General features: G+C 33.2%; 1 protein-coding gene and 1 pseudogene across 5 annotated transcripts in view; both read right to left on the reverse strand.

The window, feature by feature from the left end:
* Nucleotides 1-17,623, reverse strand: part of LRFN5 (leucine rich repeat and fibronectin type III domain containing 5) — a 422,713-nt gene that overhangs the window by 367,621 nt on the left and 37,469 nt on the right. The window lies entirely within an intron of this gene.
* LOC136376677 (small ribosomal subunit protein eS1 pseudogene) lies at nt 3,790-4,557 on the reverse strand (annotated as a pseudogene).

The raw sequence follows: 17,623 nt of genomic DNA on the forward strand, positions 1-17,623 counted from the left end.
TTGTTTCCTTTCCATTCATTCATCAGTTGATAGATACTTGGGCTATTTCTAATTTGGGGCTTTTTGTGATAATGAATATCCTTGCACAAGGAGTTGTGAAAAAGTAATTCATTATAGTTTTGAAATAAATTTCCCTAAGGACTAAACATGTTTTTTGTTGTTGTTTTTTAAATTATAATTAGAGTCAAAATTATCAATATTTTTATATCTTGATAAGAAAACCCTTCTCTCCTAAAATGATATAATGATATGTTATATTTCCTAGTGTTTTAATATCTTTTATTTTCATATTTTTTTCTGTTTACCATTTGACCCTCTTTAGTTTGTACCTATAGCTTCATCTTCCATTCTTCATTAAATGTACTCAAATAGTATTTAATTTGCATCAGTCTTATGATATGGTTTTTAATGAGAATATCAAAAACTTATATTTTATCAAAGCCAATGATAAATTATGTGTTCTTATTTTATTCAGCTATTCAGTAGCATTTGACACAATGGATCATTCTTTCTTGAAAATGTATCTAGGCTCCCCAGAACTCCTACTCTTGGGTTACTTTTAATTCAATAACTAATTTTTACTAGGACCTCCATTAGCCTCCAAACCTGAAAAATCTGTAACACTCTCCCAGAATCCCTTCTTTTCTCTTTCTGTACTCAACCTATATAACCTAACCTAACTCCCTACAGCTTCAAATACCAAGCATATACTGAAAACTTTCAAACTTGTATGTCTTGCCTAAAGAAAACTCTTTCTTGAAAATAAGGCTCATATCCAATTGCTTATCTTCTCCATTTCAGATATTCCTTGACAAAAGAGAACATGTTGTTTTCTCTCCAAATATACTACCCCTTTCAAATTATCCAGTAAATGATACCACCTTTCACACAGTAACAGAAACAAACAAACAAAAAAAACGGTTAAGATTCATCATGGATTATTTGTTTTTGTTGACACCCAATCTGTCTGTCACTCCTGTCAGCTCTATTTCCAAAGTAATTCCCAAATTTGGTGACTTCTCCCCATTTGTATTTCCCCAGCTCTTCTCAAGGTCACCTCACCCTCTTGCCTGTAACAAGGTAGCAGCAATTATATTGGTCTCCTTTTTTCTCTTCCTGCCTCTCTTCTAAGCAAGAATGATATCTTTTCAATGTTTATAAAGTCAAGTTACTCCCTTGACTTAAATCTTCAAAGGATTACAACTATAATTAAATAAAAACTTTTTACTGCAATCCCAAATGAAGACCATTTCATTCAAAGGGAATTAGCTCATGCTGTTCTTTTGCTTAGTGGGCCCTTCTCATCAGAAAGGTCACCATATTTTCCTATTTTCTTCTCTCCTGTTAGTGTATAAAATTCTTAAACTAATTTTATTTATTGGCTTACTGGCTTATTTACTCTTTTCCCCATTTGAATATGAATTCTGAAAGCAGAGGTTCAATTTATTTTGCTTGTTGATACTGAAAGTAAACAGAATTGTGTCTGTTCCACTATATAATTAGTTGTTAACTGACTCATTGATTAAAATAATTACATATCATAAAACTTTTAAGAGGCCTTTCTCCAGATTCTTTATTTATTTTTACACTTCTACACGTCTAAGAATACCACAGGAATGACATAATTTTTTAACATGCTATATAAAAATGATATTGAAAAATTTTCAATCTCTCATTTTCAAAGTATTTACACGGTTTTAATATTTTTGCATATTTCTTAATGGACTACGTTAACAAAACTATTTAAATGGTGCTAAAGATTCATTCTTTTATTTACACAGTCATTTCTTCAATTTATTTTTATTTCCCCAAAATGTGTATATTGAATTGTCAACTCTTGGTACCTCAGAATGTGACTGTGTATTTGGAGACAGCATCACAAAAGAATAAGTTAAAATGAGAATATTAGAGTTGGCCATATTCAAATATGAGTGGTGTCCTTACGAGAAGGGCATATTAGGACACAAACACACATGTGAAGATGTAGAGAGAAGACATCTATCTACAAGCCAAGGAGGGAGGCCTAAGAAGAAACTAACCTTGACTTCTAGCTCCAAGAACTGTGAGAAAACATGTTTCTGTTATTCGTGTCACCAAGTATGTGGTACTTTGTAATGGCAGCTCTAGCAAACTAATTGACAGCTGATATAGCAAGCAGCTAATATAGGATTGTGTTGCTTAGTAGTGTTTTTGGCACAGTTACATTTTTCTCTTTTTCTTTTTTTTTTTTGGTTAATTAAGTTACAAAAAAATGCAAAATTTCACATACCTTAGTACTTCGGTATCTATTTTTATTTGTTTGATGCTGTATTTTTGCACTATTTTCCAGGCTGCTCAGATATATACCTTCATGGAGAAATGAAAAGAATCATAAAATGAATTGTGTGAACTACACCCACCTGCTTGAAGATGTGGGAGGTAATGCATCCTTTCTTTTTCCAATTCAAGTTCTTTGTGTAAGTATAAATGTCAAAGTTTAATCTTCTTCCAATTATCTTTTTGTATTACAGCCAGCTGATTATCATTGAAAGTATATTTTTAGCTCATGTCATAGATTTTCTCAAGAAACATGTCAAAAGCAAAACTTGGAAGTAGTCTACCCTTGAGATTTAGCCTTTGCCACATAAAATCCCAGAGTTAGAGAATTACCATCTCAAGTCAAGTGAATGACTACATTATTGTAGCATAACTTGAACACTCATTAAAAGTTTCTACTAAAGAAACTCAAATTGGTTGTGGCTGTTGAGGTTTCATGATAGTGCTGTGACAGCAAATAATTTTTGCACAATTTGCTTTCATTCCATGAGCTGAGCACGTAAGTATTTACAATAAAAAGTTCATGTAAATTCCTGTCTCCTCACAGATTTGCACCACTGAGGTACATCTTTAATTGCTACTGGATTTGGTTATATTTTCACAGTCTTTGACTTTGATCATTTCACCTATCATAAATCACCTAATTATTGTTAGTCTTTTTTATATTGCCATATTTCTATTTATATTTTGAGTATATTATACCTTCATTGTTCATCTACATTACAAATCTTTCACGAAAATATCATTATTAACATTTTTGTTTCTTTTCTTAAAATTAGGTTTACACAGTGAAATCTTTCAGTATATTTTCTAATGACTCTTGCCTTTCAGCACTACAAAAGTAAAATTTATTCACCTCATTTTATCCTAGTATTTTAATAACTAAATATTTAATATATAGGTGTTAATATTGATGTATGGTGATGAATAATTATCTTAAATATATTTTCCAAATTTAAAATGATCTCAATATTATTTACCAAATGATCTATTATTTCTCAATATTGTAAAATTTCTAGCCTCAAAAGTAAATTGCCATGTTTACTTTTGTTTATTTCTCTAATAATATATTAGTTCTAATAAATTTCTTGTCAATCATTTTACTGTTTTAATTACATGCTAGCAGTTGACAGGGCAAGTTTTATATTATTATTATTATTAATCATCTTAATTTTCCTGATTTATTCTTTCACTATACTGGGAATTGTTTTTTCAAGTTTCCCCCCAAAAAGTGCCATTTTATAGGAAGTGAGAAATAAGGGAATAAATGCATAAAATATTTGGAGAGAAAAGACATCTTTACAATATTAAGTCATCTCAACCAAGGGACTTGTTAATAGCATTTATTTACCTCTTATTAAATTTCCTTCATGAAGTCTTATAGTTTTACTTTTTTTAAACATCACAAATAGGATATTTTATTTGTTATCATTAAAAGTCTGAATTTTAGACATATTCTTGGTCTTGATACTTTTATCCATCAGCTTGTTCAACTTCAGCACCTGTCTCATCATTGTAGTTTTTCCAGAATTGTTACCTTCAACATGAGGCTCCATTACGTGTTCTGAATTCAAACTTGAGCTTCCTTAGCATTTTAACATTTCTAACAAAGATATCATAAAGTGGATAAACACATTAGCAAGGTTTTTTCTATGTCTTTTCCAACACTGTCTAGAATCAATTTATTAACCACTTCTTTCAAGTCATCTGTCTGTACTTGGTGAGTCATGATTTCCATCACCTTCTTCCAGACTTGGCAGACCTGTTGGTGCTGAACGTAAGAGGTCTTCCAAATCTGACTGGAGCATTTTTTAGTAAAACAAATACAGAATAGATAAAGCAAATAACCATTGGTAGTCCTGACATCAACATGAGCTTTTGTCATGGTCTAACATTTTTTTGACCATGTAACACATTTTGTCATGAGTAAGATACAAGCCTTGGAAATTAGTCAGCACTTTTTGCCCTGAACATCCTATGTAAATAGCTTTCATTTTCTAATTGCAACTTCATCATTCTGCAGATCAGCTAGACTCACTTCAAAAACACAACCCTTGAGACTTTCAGATGCTATTTTGTTTCCTTGAGTTCTCATGGCTGGTGTATTCCAACATTTCTTATAGTGAACATAGCTGGTGCTTTTACATCACACTGACGTTGCTTACAAAATGGATAACCACTCTTTTTCTTGGCTCCCTTTTTGCTGCTTTCCATAAAGTGCTCATTCTTGCTGACTGCCATAGTACTGCTTAGCCAAAATGCAGTCTAATAATTTTATTTATAAAGTTTTTGTACATCTTGCCAAGCTTATCTTTGGATGTATTATGCTTCTATGACTATTTGACAACACAAGCATTTTAATTCAAACTGTTCATTTTTAAAAGGAAGCAACTTCATTGAACATATTTATTTTCTGATGTTTATGAACTCCGAGTATTTCTGATATACTTACTAATTTAGGAGATTTCTGGATTGAGAAAATTACCTGAAGTAATAATAAACAAAAATAATAACTTGAAAATAAAAATAAACATAAATTCTCATTTCTAAAACCTATATTACCAAATTCAAAAACAATATTAAAAAATAATGGAAATTTTAATTCCATAACCTTGTTAAGTAGTATTGTATGTATGATAAAACTAATTATTGTATTAATTCTAGTAATAATGGATTTACTGATACTGCACTAAGTATGATGCTAATCTAGGTTGCATATTATATTCAAAAGTGTACTCATGGATACCTGAATGTCCTAGACAGCAACAGCAGAGGGGGTAGCAGGCCTGCAGACAGACCACACCTAGACAACACAGAGGCCACACCCAGTGGACTCCAGCGGCCACAACATTCTTTTAAAGAGACAAAATGAGAAGGCAGAGAAATGCAACACAAATGAATCAAGAGAAATCCCCAGAAAAGGACCTGAATGAGTTAGATATAACCAAATTACCAGATGCAGAGTTTAAAATAACGATTGTTATGATGCTCAAAGATATTGGAACAATAGATGGTCATTACGAACACCTAAATAAAGAGATGGCAAATATAAAAAAGGACATTGAAATAACAAAAAACAATTAGTCAGATATGACAAATACAATATCAGAAATGAAGAACACAATGGAAGGAATTAAAAGCAGGATGGATGAAACTGAGAATAGAATCAGTGAGTTAGAGGACAAGATAAATGAAGGCATGGAAGCAGAGCAGAAAAAAGAAAAGAGATTCAAAAAGTCTGAGGAAACTCTGAGAGCTCTGTGACAACATGAAGAGAAATAACATCCACATCATATGGGTTCCTGAAGACAAAGAGAAAGAACAAGAGATAGAGACTTTGTACAAACATATCATAGCTGAAAAATTCCCTCAATTAAGGCAGAAAAATGTCTCACAGGTTCAAGAAGCACAGGAACCTGCATTAAAAAAATATAAACCAAGACACATCATAATTAAAATACCAAAGCTAAGTGATAAAGAGAAAATATTAAAAGCTACTAGAGAAAAAAAGACTATCACCTACAAAGGAGCCCCCATAAGGATGACTTCCAACTTCTCAACAGAAACACTTGAGGCCAGAAGGGAATGGCAAGAAATATTCAAAGTAATGCAGAACAAGAGCCTACAACCAAGAATACTTTATCCAGCAAGGCTAAAGTTTAACACTGAAGGAGAAATAAAAAGCTTTCCAGACAAGAAAAAAAAAACTCAAGGAATTCAGTACAACCAAACCAATGCTGCAAGAAATGCTAAGGGGTCTTTTGTAAGCAGATCAAAGAAGAAAAAATATATAGCAAAAAAGGAATACAGTTTTAAAGAATAAAATGGCAATAAACAACTACATATCAATAATAACCTTAAATGTAAATGGATTAAATGATCCGATCAAAAGACATAAGGTAGCTGTGTCGATAAGAAAACAGGACCCAAATATATGCTGTCTACAAGAGACATACCTTAAAACAAAAGATGCACATAGACTGTAGATAAAAGAATGAAAAAAAATATTTCACGCAAGTGGAAATGAAAAAAAAAGCTGGGGTAGTGTACTTATATCAGACAAAATGGACTTTAAAACAAAGGCTATAGTAAGAGATAAAGAATGTCACTACATAATGATAAAGGAGCAATCCAACAGGAAGATAAAACCGCTATAAATATCTACGCACCTAATATAGGAGCACCTAAATATATAAAACAGACTTTGACAGATTTAAAGTGCAAGATCAACAGCAATAGTACAACAGTAAGGATTTCAATACCCCATTATCATCACTAGATAGATCCTCAAGAAAGAAAATTAACAAAGAAACAGCAGACTTCAAGGACATACTAGATCAACCAGATTTAATAGATATCTTCAGAACCTTTCACCCTAAAGCAGCAGAATATACATTCTTTTCAAGTGCTCATGGTACATTTTCTAGGATAGACCATATGTCTATAGACCTAGGGCACAAAAGTGGTCTCAACAAATTTAAGAAAATTGAAATCATATCGAGCACTTTCTCTGATCACAATGGCATAAAACTAGAAATCAACCACAACAGAAAAACTGAAAAATACTCAAGCACATGGAAACTAAATAGTATGTTATTTAATAATTTATGGGGTAACAATGAAATCAAAGAAGAAATAAGAAAATTCCTGGAAACAAATGATAATGAGCATATATCAACTCAAAATTTATGGGACACTTCAAAAGCAGTCCTGAGAGGGAAGTTCATAGCATTACAGGCATACCTTAAGAAGCTAGAAAAACCTCAAATAAACAATTTGACCCTGCATCTAAAAGAACTAGAAAAAGAACAACAAGAAAAGCCCAGAGAAGTAAGGAAATAATAAAGATCAGAGCAGAAATAAATGACATAGAGGTTAAAGAAACAATACAGAGGATCAATGAAACCACGAGCTGGTTCTTTTAAAAGGTCAACAAGATTGATGAACCTTTAACCAGACTCACCAAGAAAAGAAGAGAGAGGACTCAAATAAATAAAATTAGAAATGAGAATGGAGAAATAACAACTGACACAACAGAAATACAAAATATTGTAAGAAAATACTATGAAGAACTGTACGCCAAAAAACTAGACAACCTAGATGAAATGGACAAATTGCTTGAAACATATAATCTTCCAAAAATCAATCTGGAAGAATCAGAAAACCGAAACAGACCAATTACAACAAATGAGATTGAAACAGTTATCAAAAAACTCCCAAAAAAGAAAAGTCCTGGGTCTGAGGACCTCACAAGTGAATTCAACCAAATATTCAAAGAACTAACTCCTATCCTTCTCAAGCTATTTCAAAAAATTCAACAGGAAGAGACACTTCCAAGCTCCTTTTATAAGGTGAGTAATATTCTGACTCCAAAACCAGGCAAAGACAACACAAAGAAAGAAAATTATAGGACAATATCCCTGATGAATTTAGATGCTAAAATCTTCAACAAAATATTAGCGAACTGGATCCAGCAATATATGGAAAAAATCATACACCATGATCAAGTGGGATTTATTCTTAGGAGGCAAGGCTGGTACAATCTTTGCAAATCAATCAATGTGATTCATCACATAAACAAAAACCACATGATAATTTCAATAGATGCAGAAAAAGCATTTGATAAAATTCAGCACCCATTCATGATCAAAACTCTCAGCCAAGTGGGAATACAGGGAACATACCTCAACATGATAAAAGCCATCTATGACAAACCCAGAGCAAACATCATTCTCAATGGGCAAAAATTAAAAGCAATCCCCTTAAGATCAGGAAGAAGGCAAGGGTGCCCCCTTTCACCTCTTTTATTCAACATAGTTCTGGAAGTCCTAGCTACAGCAATCAGACAAGAAAAAGAAATAAAAGGCATCCAAATTGGAAAAGAAGTAAAACTATCATTATTTGCAGATGATATGATATTGTATATAGAAAACCCTAAAGTCTCAGTCAAAAAACTACTGGACCTGATAAATGAATTCAGCAAGGTGGTAGGATATAAAATTAATACTCAGAAATCAGAGGCATTTTGATACACTAATAATGAACTGTCAGAAAGAGAAATTAAGGAAGCAATCCCCTTCACCATTACAACCAAAAAAATAAAGTACTTAGGAATAAATTTAACCAGAGAGATTAAAGACTTGTACTCGGAAAATTATAAAACATTGATAAAAGACATCAGAGAAGATACAAACAAGTAGAAGCATATACTGTGCACATGGTTAGAAAGAATAAACCTCATTAAAATGTCTATATTACCCAGAGCAATTTATAAATTCAATGCAATACCAAGTAAAATACCAATGACTTACTTCAAAGATATAGAACACATATTCCAAAAATTTATGTGGAACCAAAAGAGAACACGAATAGCCTCAACAATCTTGAAAAGGAAGAATAAAGTGGGAGGTATCACTCTTCTGGATATCAAGTTATACTACAAGGCCATTCTACTCAAAACAGCCTTCTACTGGCATAAGAACAGGCATATAGATCAATGGAACACAGCTGAGAACCCAGAAATAAACCCACACTTTTATGGACAACTGATATTTGACAAAGGAGGTAAAGGCATACATTGGAGTAAAGACAGCCTCTTCAACAAATGGTGTTGGGAAAATTGGACAGCTACCTGCAAAAAAATAAAACTAGTCCACCAACTTACACCAGTCACAAAAATAAACTTAAAATGGATAAAAGACTTAAATGTAAGCCGAAAAACCATAAGCATCTTAGAAGAAAACATAGGCAGTAAGCTCTCTGATATCTCTCACAGCAATATATTTGCCGATTTATCTCCACGGGCAAGTGAAATATAAGACAGGATAAACAAATGGGACCATATCAAACTAGAAAGCTCTTGCACAGCTAAAGACAGTAAGAACAGAATAAAAAGACAAACTACACAATGGAAGAACATATTTGACAATACGTTTCATCATAAAGGGTTAATAACCAAAATTTATAAAGAACTTGTAAAACTCAATACCAGGAAGACAAACAATACAATCAAAAAATGTGTAAAAGAAATGAATAGACAATTCTCCACAGAGGACATACAGATGGCCAGTAGGTATATGAAAAAATGCTGAATATCACTAATCATTAGAGAAATGCAAATTAAAACCACAATATGATATCTCACACCAGTCAAAATGGCACTCATCAACAAAACAACACAGAATAAGTGCTGGCAAGGATGTGGAAAAAAGGGAACCCTCCTGCACTGCTGGTGGCAATGCAGACTAGTGCAGCACTGTGGAAAACAGTATGGAGATTCTTCAAAAAATTAAAAATCAAACTGCCTTTTGACCCAGCTATACCACTTTTAGGAATATATTCCAAGAACACCATAGCATTGTTTGAAAAGAAGAAATGCACCCCCATGTTTATGGCAGCACTGTTCACAATAGTGAAGATCTGGAAACAGCCCAAGTGTCCGTCAGTGGATAAGTGGATTAAAAAGCTTTGGTGCATATATACTATGGAATACTACTCAGCCATAAGAAATGATGACATCGGATCATTTACAACAACATGGATGGACCTTGATAACATTATACTGAGCAAAATAAGTAAATCAGAAAAAACTAAGACTATATGATTCCATACATAGGTGGGACATAAAAATGAGACTCAGAGACATGGACAAGAGTGTGGGGGTTATTGGGGGGGATGAGAGGGAGGGGGTTGGGAGAGGGGAGGGGCACAAAATAAACCAGTTAGAAGGTGACCCAAGACAATTGAACTTTGGGTGATGGGAATGCAGCATAATCGAATGTCAAAATAACCTAGAGATGTTTTCTCTGAACATTTGTACCCTGATTTATCAATGTTACCCCATTAAAATTAATTTTTAAAAAAGTGTACTCATGTTTTTTAAAACATGAAATTACATGAAAAGATAGAAAGATGCAGATGCAGATACTAATATCGGTTTATACAGAGATATACCTGTATTATGTCAAATTACTAAACTTCAAAAATTTTTTTGTTATTATTCTTCTTAGTTATTATTGTATGCACTTCTACTTGCCTTTGTAATTTTTAATCTTGAATTACCTCTGTCCAGCCCTGGTTCTGCAGTAGAGCATTGGCCTGGTATGTGGAAGTCCCAGGTTCTATTTTTTATCAGTGCACACAGAAGAAGGGATGATATGCTTCTCCACCCATCATCTCCTCTTTATATATATCTCTCTCTTCTCCTACAACCATGGCTCGAATGGTTCGAACAAGTTGGCCCTCAGTGCTGAGTTCACCTCAGGTACTAAAATAGCTCAGTTTACAAGCAATGGAGCAGCAGCCCCAGATGGGCAGAGCATTGCCTGGAAGGGGGCTTGCTGGGTGGATCCTGGTTAGGCACATGCAGGAGGCTGTCTGCCTCCCCGCTAGTCACTTAATAAAGAAAAAAAAAAGAATTAAAAAAAGAATTACCTGAGTCGTGAGTTGCTCCCTATTACTTAAAATTTGTCAGCACTGTCCTACCACCTTTGTCCACTGCTCTCAGTCTGTTCCCAATTAATAATCTCATCCATCCAATCACTTCAAAAATTTATCTGAATAAGTCCAAATCTTTTGGTACATGTTTGTCCTCCCTTATTACTTTCTTTTTAAAAATTTGAATCCTTGCTTTTACCCTACTTACAACTCAAAATCAACATGTCCAGACCTACTGGACAGACTCACTATTTTCCTGCCAACCCACATCCTCCAGATTTTCCTACCCATATTAAAGTCATAATTCTTCCATTATTTTATCAAACAAAAGCCCATAGCATCACCTCTAACAAGTCCCTCCTCCTTTTCTCTGTCCACTTCACCTGCCAGTGGTTGTGGATTTCTAGGTGGCGTCTTCATCTTCTGCTACTGCAAACGTCTTCTGGAGTACCCACATGTCACTTTCTCTATATGGTACATACATAAAGTTGTTCATTATGTTACTCCTTGACTATATTCTTCCATAATATAAAACATTTTAAAAATAATGTTCAAATTTCTTTACCTGACAGCTGATGACCAGTTTGATTTCCCAGATAGGCAGGGGTCAGGGGCTTGTTGTGTAAGCTATACCCTAGGTACATAGTCTGGGCATCAGCAAGTGTCACCTTTGTTTCCGTGATATTGTGATTTTTTAGTAACTGGAAGCATTTTAGAATATGTGGAATCAAAATCTCTGTATGTTATCCAAATACATAAATCATAATGATAAGATTAGAGGGGATAGTGGTTATAAAATCAACAGTATAAACACCAGAAGAACTTGATGAGCCAGGGCTCAAAGAAGGTAGAAGTCAATTCCTGAAATAATCTTTGAGCTAATGTTCAGGTGCATATATGGATGTATATCAATAAAAGAATAGTATAAACATTTACTCTTCAAAAAGTTTTCACCAGCTCACCTGTCCAGTTATTTTTTCTACTTCATTACAGATTCCTGAAAATCCAAAGGATTCTGTATTGTTCTATGTATATTCTCATCAATTCCCATATATTGAAAATGGGAACAACACAGGCTTTGCCTTGAACTAACTCCAAATCAACCTAGACAAGAAGGTTATTAGGAAGCCTCACAATTGTACTTGTCCTCCAGAAGATGGCTCCAAAAATTGTCTTGGGGTTTGTGGCCAACTGCAAAGGTGCTTTCTATGGAAAAAGATCCCCCTAATAGTAGTGAGCACTAGCTTGCAAAGCACAGTTCTCAATAAATATTCACTAAATTTTTTAAGAAATTGGAGAATACACTAACAGAAAAGAAAAAAAAAGCCCAAACAAAGTAAAATGCTGCAGCAAGCTCATCAGGATATAATTAATCAGCAGACTTCTTGTATTACCCTCATATGGCCAAATAAAGCATTATAGGGGGCATAGTTTGAAGGAGAAGTGATCTTAATAAATGGGATATACAGAAAGAGTCTGTGTCCTCTGACACATCTGCCTTGTCTTGGATGCATCATTTCTTCTTCCATTTTGAATATATCTATCAGGAAATAGAAGCAATGCTTGCTTGTCCAGCATCAAAGAAGATGGTTTCAGGGCTGAAATTATTTTTATAAAAAAAGAAATTTCTTCACTAAGACTTAAAAAATATTGTGTAAAATGAAGACAAATATACATAATGAAGGAAACATGACAAAAGCAAAAAAAATTGAGATAAAATTGTTTCAGATTGTGGGTTGACTGCAAACTTGATTTCAGTGATGTCACTCAAAATATAATATGTGTCTGCCCAAATAAAACAAGAAAACTTAGCCTGTTCAAAATGAAATATGAACTGCCTCAAAGTAATAGCAAAAATAGAACCAGCATCAGCAGAAGCAGAGGACATAGGAAAAGAGAGCTGATACATAGTTCTGTTTGACTCTGCCTCTGCAGTACACAAAGAATATTGCACTCAGTTTCTAGAGAAACATTAACACACATGTCACTACACAAAGGAAGAGAATAGCCTGAAGGATGAATCGTAACATATGAAATGAAATACCTTAGGGTTCTAGTTTCAAAAAAAAAATAAAAAATTTAAGAAATAGGCTACCTTTACTTAATTGTTTAAATAGTTCTGATTTTAAAGGGTCAGTCATTTTGACTACTTGCAATAAGGCATAAACTATTCCAACATATAGAAGCAGAAAGATTGTTGTTAGTGATTTAAAATAGGAAAGAACTTCTAATGAGCTCTTCAACAGAGTAACCATATAAAAATAACTGCTAATACTCACTGAGAGTTTCCTTTCAGGCACTATGCTACACTCTACAGGCATCATTCTTTAATACCCTCAGCCACTCTGTGAGATAAATATTATTACAAACTTTATTTTACAGTCAAAGAACCTGAAGCATAAAAAAAGGCTATGCTCTCTGAGTTAGCAAAGGTAGAAAATATAGACACAGTTGGATTGATTCAGAGCAAAGTTCTTAACCATTACACTATATGTATATGGTTATCTTGCTGTGGTTGTCTTAAAAGAACTAGATGGCTGCTTTTAGAAGACCATAAAGAAGAAATAATGCTTTAATTTGGAATGGTAAAGATGATCCTTAAAACTTCTTTCCATCTCATTTTAAGATTCTCTGATCTTATATTCTTTGTAGAAGATAAACCTATGCTTTCAGCCAAGATTCTCCCAGCATCCATCTGTTCTTGGTCTTCTATGAACAGCATCTGTCTATTCTTGGTCTTCCATGTTTGGAAATTAAACTATCAAATAATAGAGTTCCTGAATGTTGGAGGAAGTAGGGAAAGGACTCAAAACACATACTGATGAAAATATCTCTATATATTTTTCTCAGGAAAATCTTTGTTCTCTCTTTCATTACAGAGTTCAAAAGACACCCTTGATTTTAGCCTTAACCAATACACACACACATACACACACACACAATCTGCTTAGCCTGTCCTGCTATAGTGTGTGGTATATGGTTCATGACATGTAATGAGATTGATGGCATCCTATGTATAGTAGGATCTGTGTTATTTTATAGACTACACATTAGGTATATATAATTATCTATTATAAAATATAACCTATATTTTATAAATTATTCTATAGAAGCATTAAATAAAAGATTTATAGAAACTATATGTCTTATCACATGATAGATTTAAACAGTTATTGAAAACATCATAAATGGTTTTCATCCTTTCTATTTGCTCTAAGGTAACAACACATTACTTAAGAGAGGTTCAACACTTGAAATCTACCTGTACATATTTTGTAAATACAAATGCTTTTAAGTACAATATGATGGAAATCTGAAATCCATACATGAAGTATCTGAAATATCAAATTGGTTACAATCAAGTTATAGAACTCTCAAGATCTCAGAGTATCTGTTAATTCTAAAACCCTTAAAAATTTGCAAAAGTAAATGAGCCAAATGAATAATATCAAAAACAAAACACCACTTTCGTTTCCAACAGTGACTTCAAACAAGAGGAGTATTCTAACTAATTATCTCAATTTTGTATGTTGGTAATTTATTTTAATACTATATGCTATACAGAGCAATTTGCTAACTTGTGATCTGCTACAGTGGTTCCAAAAAGGAAAATATTAGTTTTGGTATATACATAGAAGGAATTCACTTTGAGACTGACAAAGATTAGAAGGGGAAGTGTTACATGCCCAAGAAAACCTAAGCGCAGGCACCGTAAGGAAATATGGCTTCCTGTGTAGGAAAACATGAGAACAACAGACGATGAAAGAACATCTGGAAGTAACAAGAAATTAGGTTAAACAGAAAAATGAGTGTGTGCGCACGCATGTTTCCGAAGAGAGAAAGAGATTGTGCCCATGGAAGAGTTTATAGAAAAACGTGAAGTAATAATAATGAATTTATCATTTTTTAGTGCACAGTGGGGAGCTATAGAAAACAGAGCCAGAATTTAAATCAACCGATGATGCAAAGATAGCTGACTTTCAAATATATTAGACTATCTGGAAACTAATATATATAGTTTTCTGAAAGGACAGCTGAGGAGGTTGTGGGAGGTATTTTAGTTTTCAAAACTATCCCTGAAAGAAAAAAATATTCTAAAATATTATTCTACTTTAATTTTCTCACAGGATATTGCATCTATCTATCTACCTTTAATTTCTATATTCCATTGAGTTCAATTATTTAGTTTGGTCACCTTCATTTACTCAAAATGTTCTGAACTATATGACAAAATTAAGCATTTAAAAAATCATATAGACATCTTTTTCTCTTGTTTTATTTTACAAAGAAATTACAAAATCCATACCCATAAAATCTTAAATTATCTTACCAAAAATAACATCTGGGGAGTAAAAAAATACTTAAGGCATCCTGACAAGTGGTGAAGTAGAAGAAGAAGCATCCCAAGAGCACCAACGTTGCTGGTTCAATTCCGAGGGCACTGGCTCAACCCCAAGGTTGCCAGTTTGAGCCCTGGTCAGGACACGTATGAGAAAAAAATCAGTGGGTGCACAAATAATGGAACAATGAGTTGATGCTTCTCCCTTTCCCTCTCCCTCTCCCTCTCTCTCTCTCTTCCCCTCTCTGTCTCCCTCTTCTTTCCTATCTTTCAAAATTTAATGGGAAAAGAACTACTTCTTTTCCAAGAAAGGGGGGTAAGAGGGCCAAATTATGGTGACAGAGATGGTTTGATTTTGGGTGACGAGTACACAATTAGGTGCACAGATTATGTACCATAGAACTGTACACCTGAAACCTATATTATCCTTTTAAGCAGTGTTACCCCAAAAAAAACTTAATTAAAAAAATACATGATTTCCCTAAGCACTAGATTTTGGTCCTGAATTACGAATTAGTTAAGACGGATTTTTAATACTCCATTTAGTGTGATCACCTCATACTGATTATGTAAGGTTCTTAATCCATTTTTATTACTTTTGCTAAAATATCTTGTATAAATTGTAACATTGCAGTAACAGCATACAGGTATAACAAATTATTTGCACTTAAATGACTGGTGGCTAAATCTAGCTAAATATGTTTCATTAATATTTATCTAGCATTCAAAACACCTGCATCATATTATGTACAATTGTGTATAAAACAGCACAGAATCTTCCCAAGCCTTTTACTCCAGTTTAAGACATTAAAGAGAAAAAGAAAGAAAGTAGAAGAAAAAAAAAACAGTTTTTAAGTAGCTAGTGAGTGGGAGGATATAAATCATAAATCAAATTATCTTTCCATCAATCCATAGGGAAGTTACTATTAAATCCAAGTCACCAAGGATGCAGAAATGGGAGACACAGCTAAATTCTTGTGATCTATTTCAGTTCTTTGTGATAACTCATGTTTTTGTCAGAAAGCCTTATTTTACCTCAGAATGGAAGAAACTAAATATCAGTGAAGAAGCACCTGCCTTAGCCAGCAGCTTTGACTTACATTCTAACTGATCTGCATAGCAACTTTCTTTCAAAGCTCTGTGAACTGTATACCTATGCTGTCTCATCAATTTCTATAACATTCATTGAGCTATATAGATGAAGGCTAATGTTATCACCATTTTCCAAATGGAAAATGTGAAATACAAAGAAATGATATGGTAAGTCTGAGAAAAAACTAGAATTCAGGTTATAACACGAATAGTCTGCCCCTCTAGAATCTATTTTTCTCTACATGTTCACTAGCCAAGTGTACTTTGTGGTAATGCAGATGATTCAGCACACATATCTATTTCAACACATTGTTGGAGGACAAAAGTGTTTTAAGAGCTTTGGTGGGTAGTCTGTGAACTTTTATTCTGAGTATAATCCTTGTGATGTTTTGTTAATGCTAGGAACAAATTAAAATACTATGACAAGGTCTTGTGGTTCTTGCAATGAAAATTATTTTTGCATCTCTATTAAGCTATAAATCAATAAATAGCAACACAAAAAGGATCTATTGTCAGAAATTAAGCATGGCTTAGGGTCAATTTCAATACCTTGAGGGTATTACAGAAATGCACTTACAATGATCAATATACATTTTTTTTTTTTTCTCAAGAGGCTTTTATGCTGATGCACTCATTTTCAACAAGGGAAAATATATTGCACTCTGAAAACAAAAGGAAATTGGTTGATTTATGTGATAACAGTAATGCTTCAAATCTTTAACTTCTGATGTTTCAGAGTAGTACAATTATCCCACACTTTTTAAATTTTTTTAAATCTAAATTATAAGGCCATTATTAAACCAGAAGGTACCATATGAATATCTGATTTTGGTTACTATGGATCTGGTAATTATCACTCTTGCAGTATATTTGTGGAATTTAAAAAGCAATTTAATGTGAGTTTTATGTTTTCAACACTAGTAAACTAAAAATATCTATATAAAAATGCATTGGGATGACATTCCATGCCAAAAGTACTGACATTTACATGAAAAGAGAAAACAGCTATCTTAATTTTTGTGGTACAGTATTTTGGAACATTGAAAAAAAATATTATCAAAAAATCACTAAAATTTGTGATTAGAATTAACCAAAATATCACTCTTTCCAACCAATCAACAAATAACCAAACACAGTACAATTAATATTTCTTAATGATGGTTAAAGAGAAATACAGCTTTACTTCTTTCATCCATTTTTGGAAATCCACAACCAAATGCATTCCTATTTCTCTGGAGTGTTTCTTATATAATACTTGAATGTATAGTTAATATTTCATGTGACTCACTCGATGCCCTTTTCAGACCTTCAGAATAATGTTTTCAAATGACCTCTAAAGAGATCATCCTGTCTCTACGAATGATCAAATATGTCTCGAGTTACTGTGCTGAGGTTTTACATTAGAAGGGGAATATCTGCTCACAGTTGATGTAATTTGCA

Source organism: Saccopteryx leptura, chromosome 6 (genome assembly GCF_036850995.1).
Source record: "Saccopteryx leptura isolate mSacLep1 chromosome 6, mSacLep1_pri_phased_curated, whole genome shotgun sequence".
In the NCBI taxonomy this organism is placed as follows: Eukaryota; Metazoa; Chordata; class Mammalia; order Chiroptera; family Emballonuridae; genus Saccopteryx; species Saccopteryx leptura.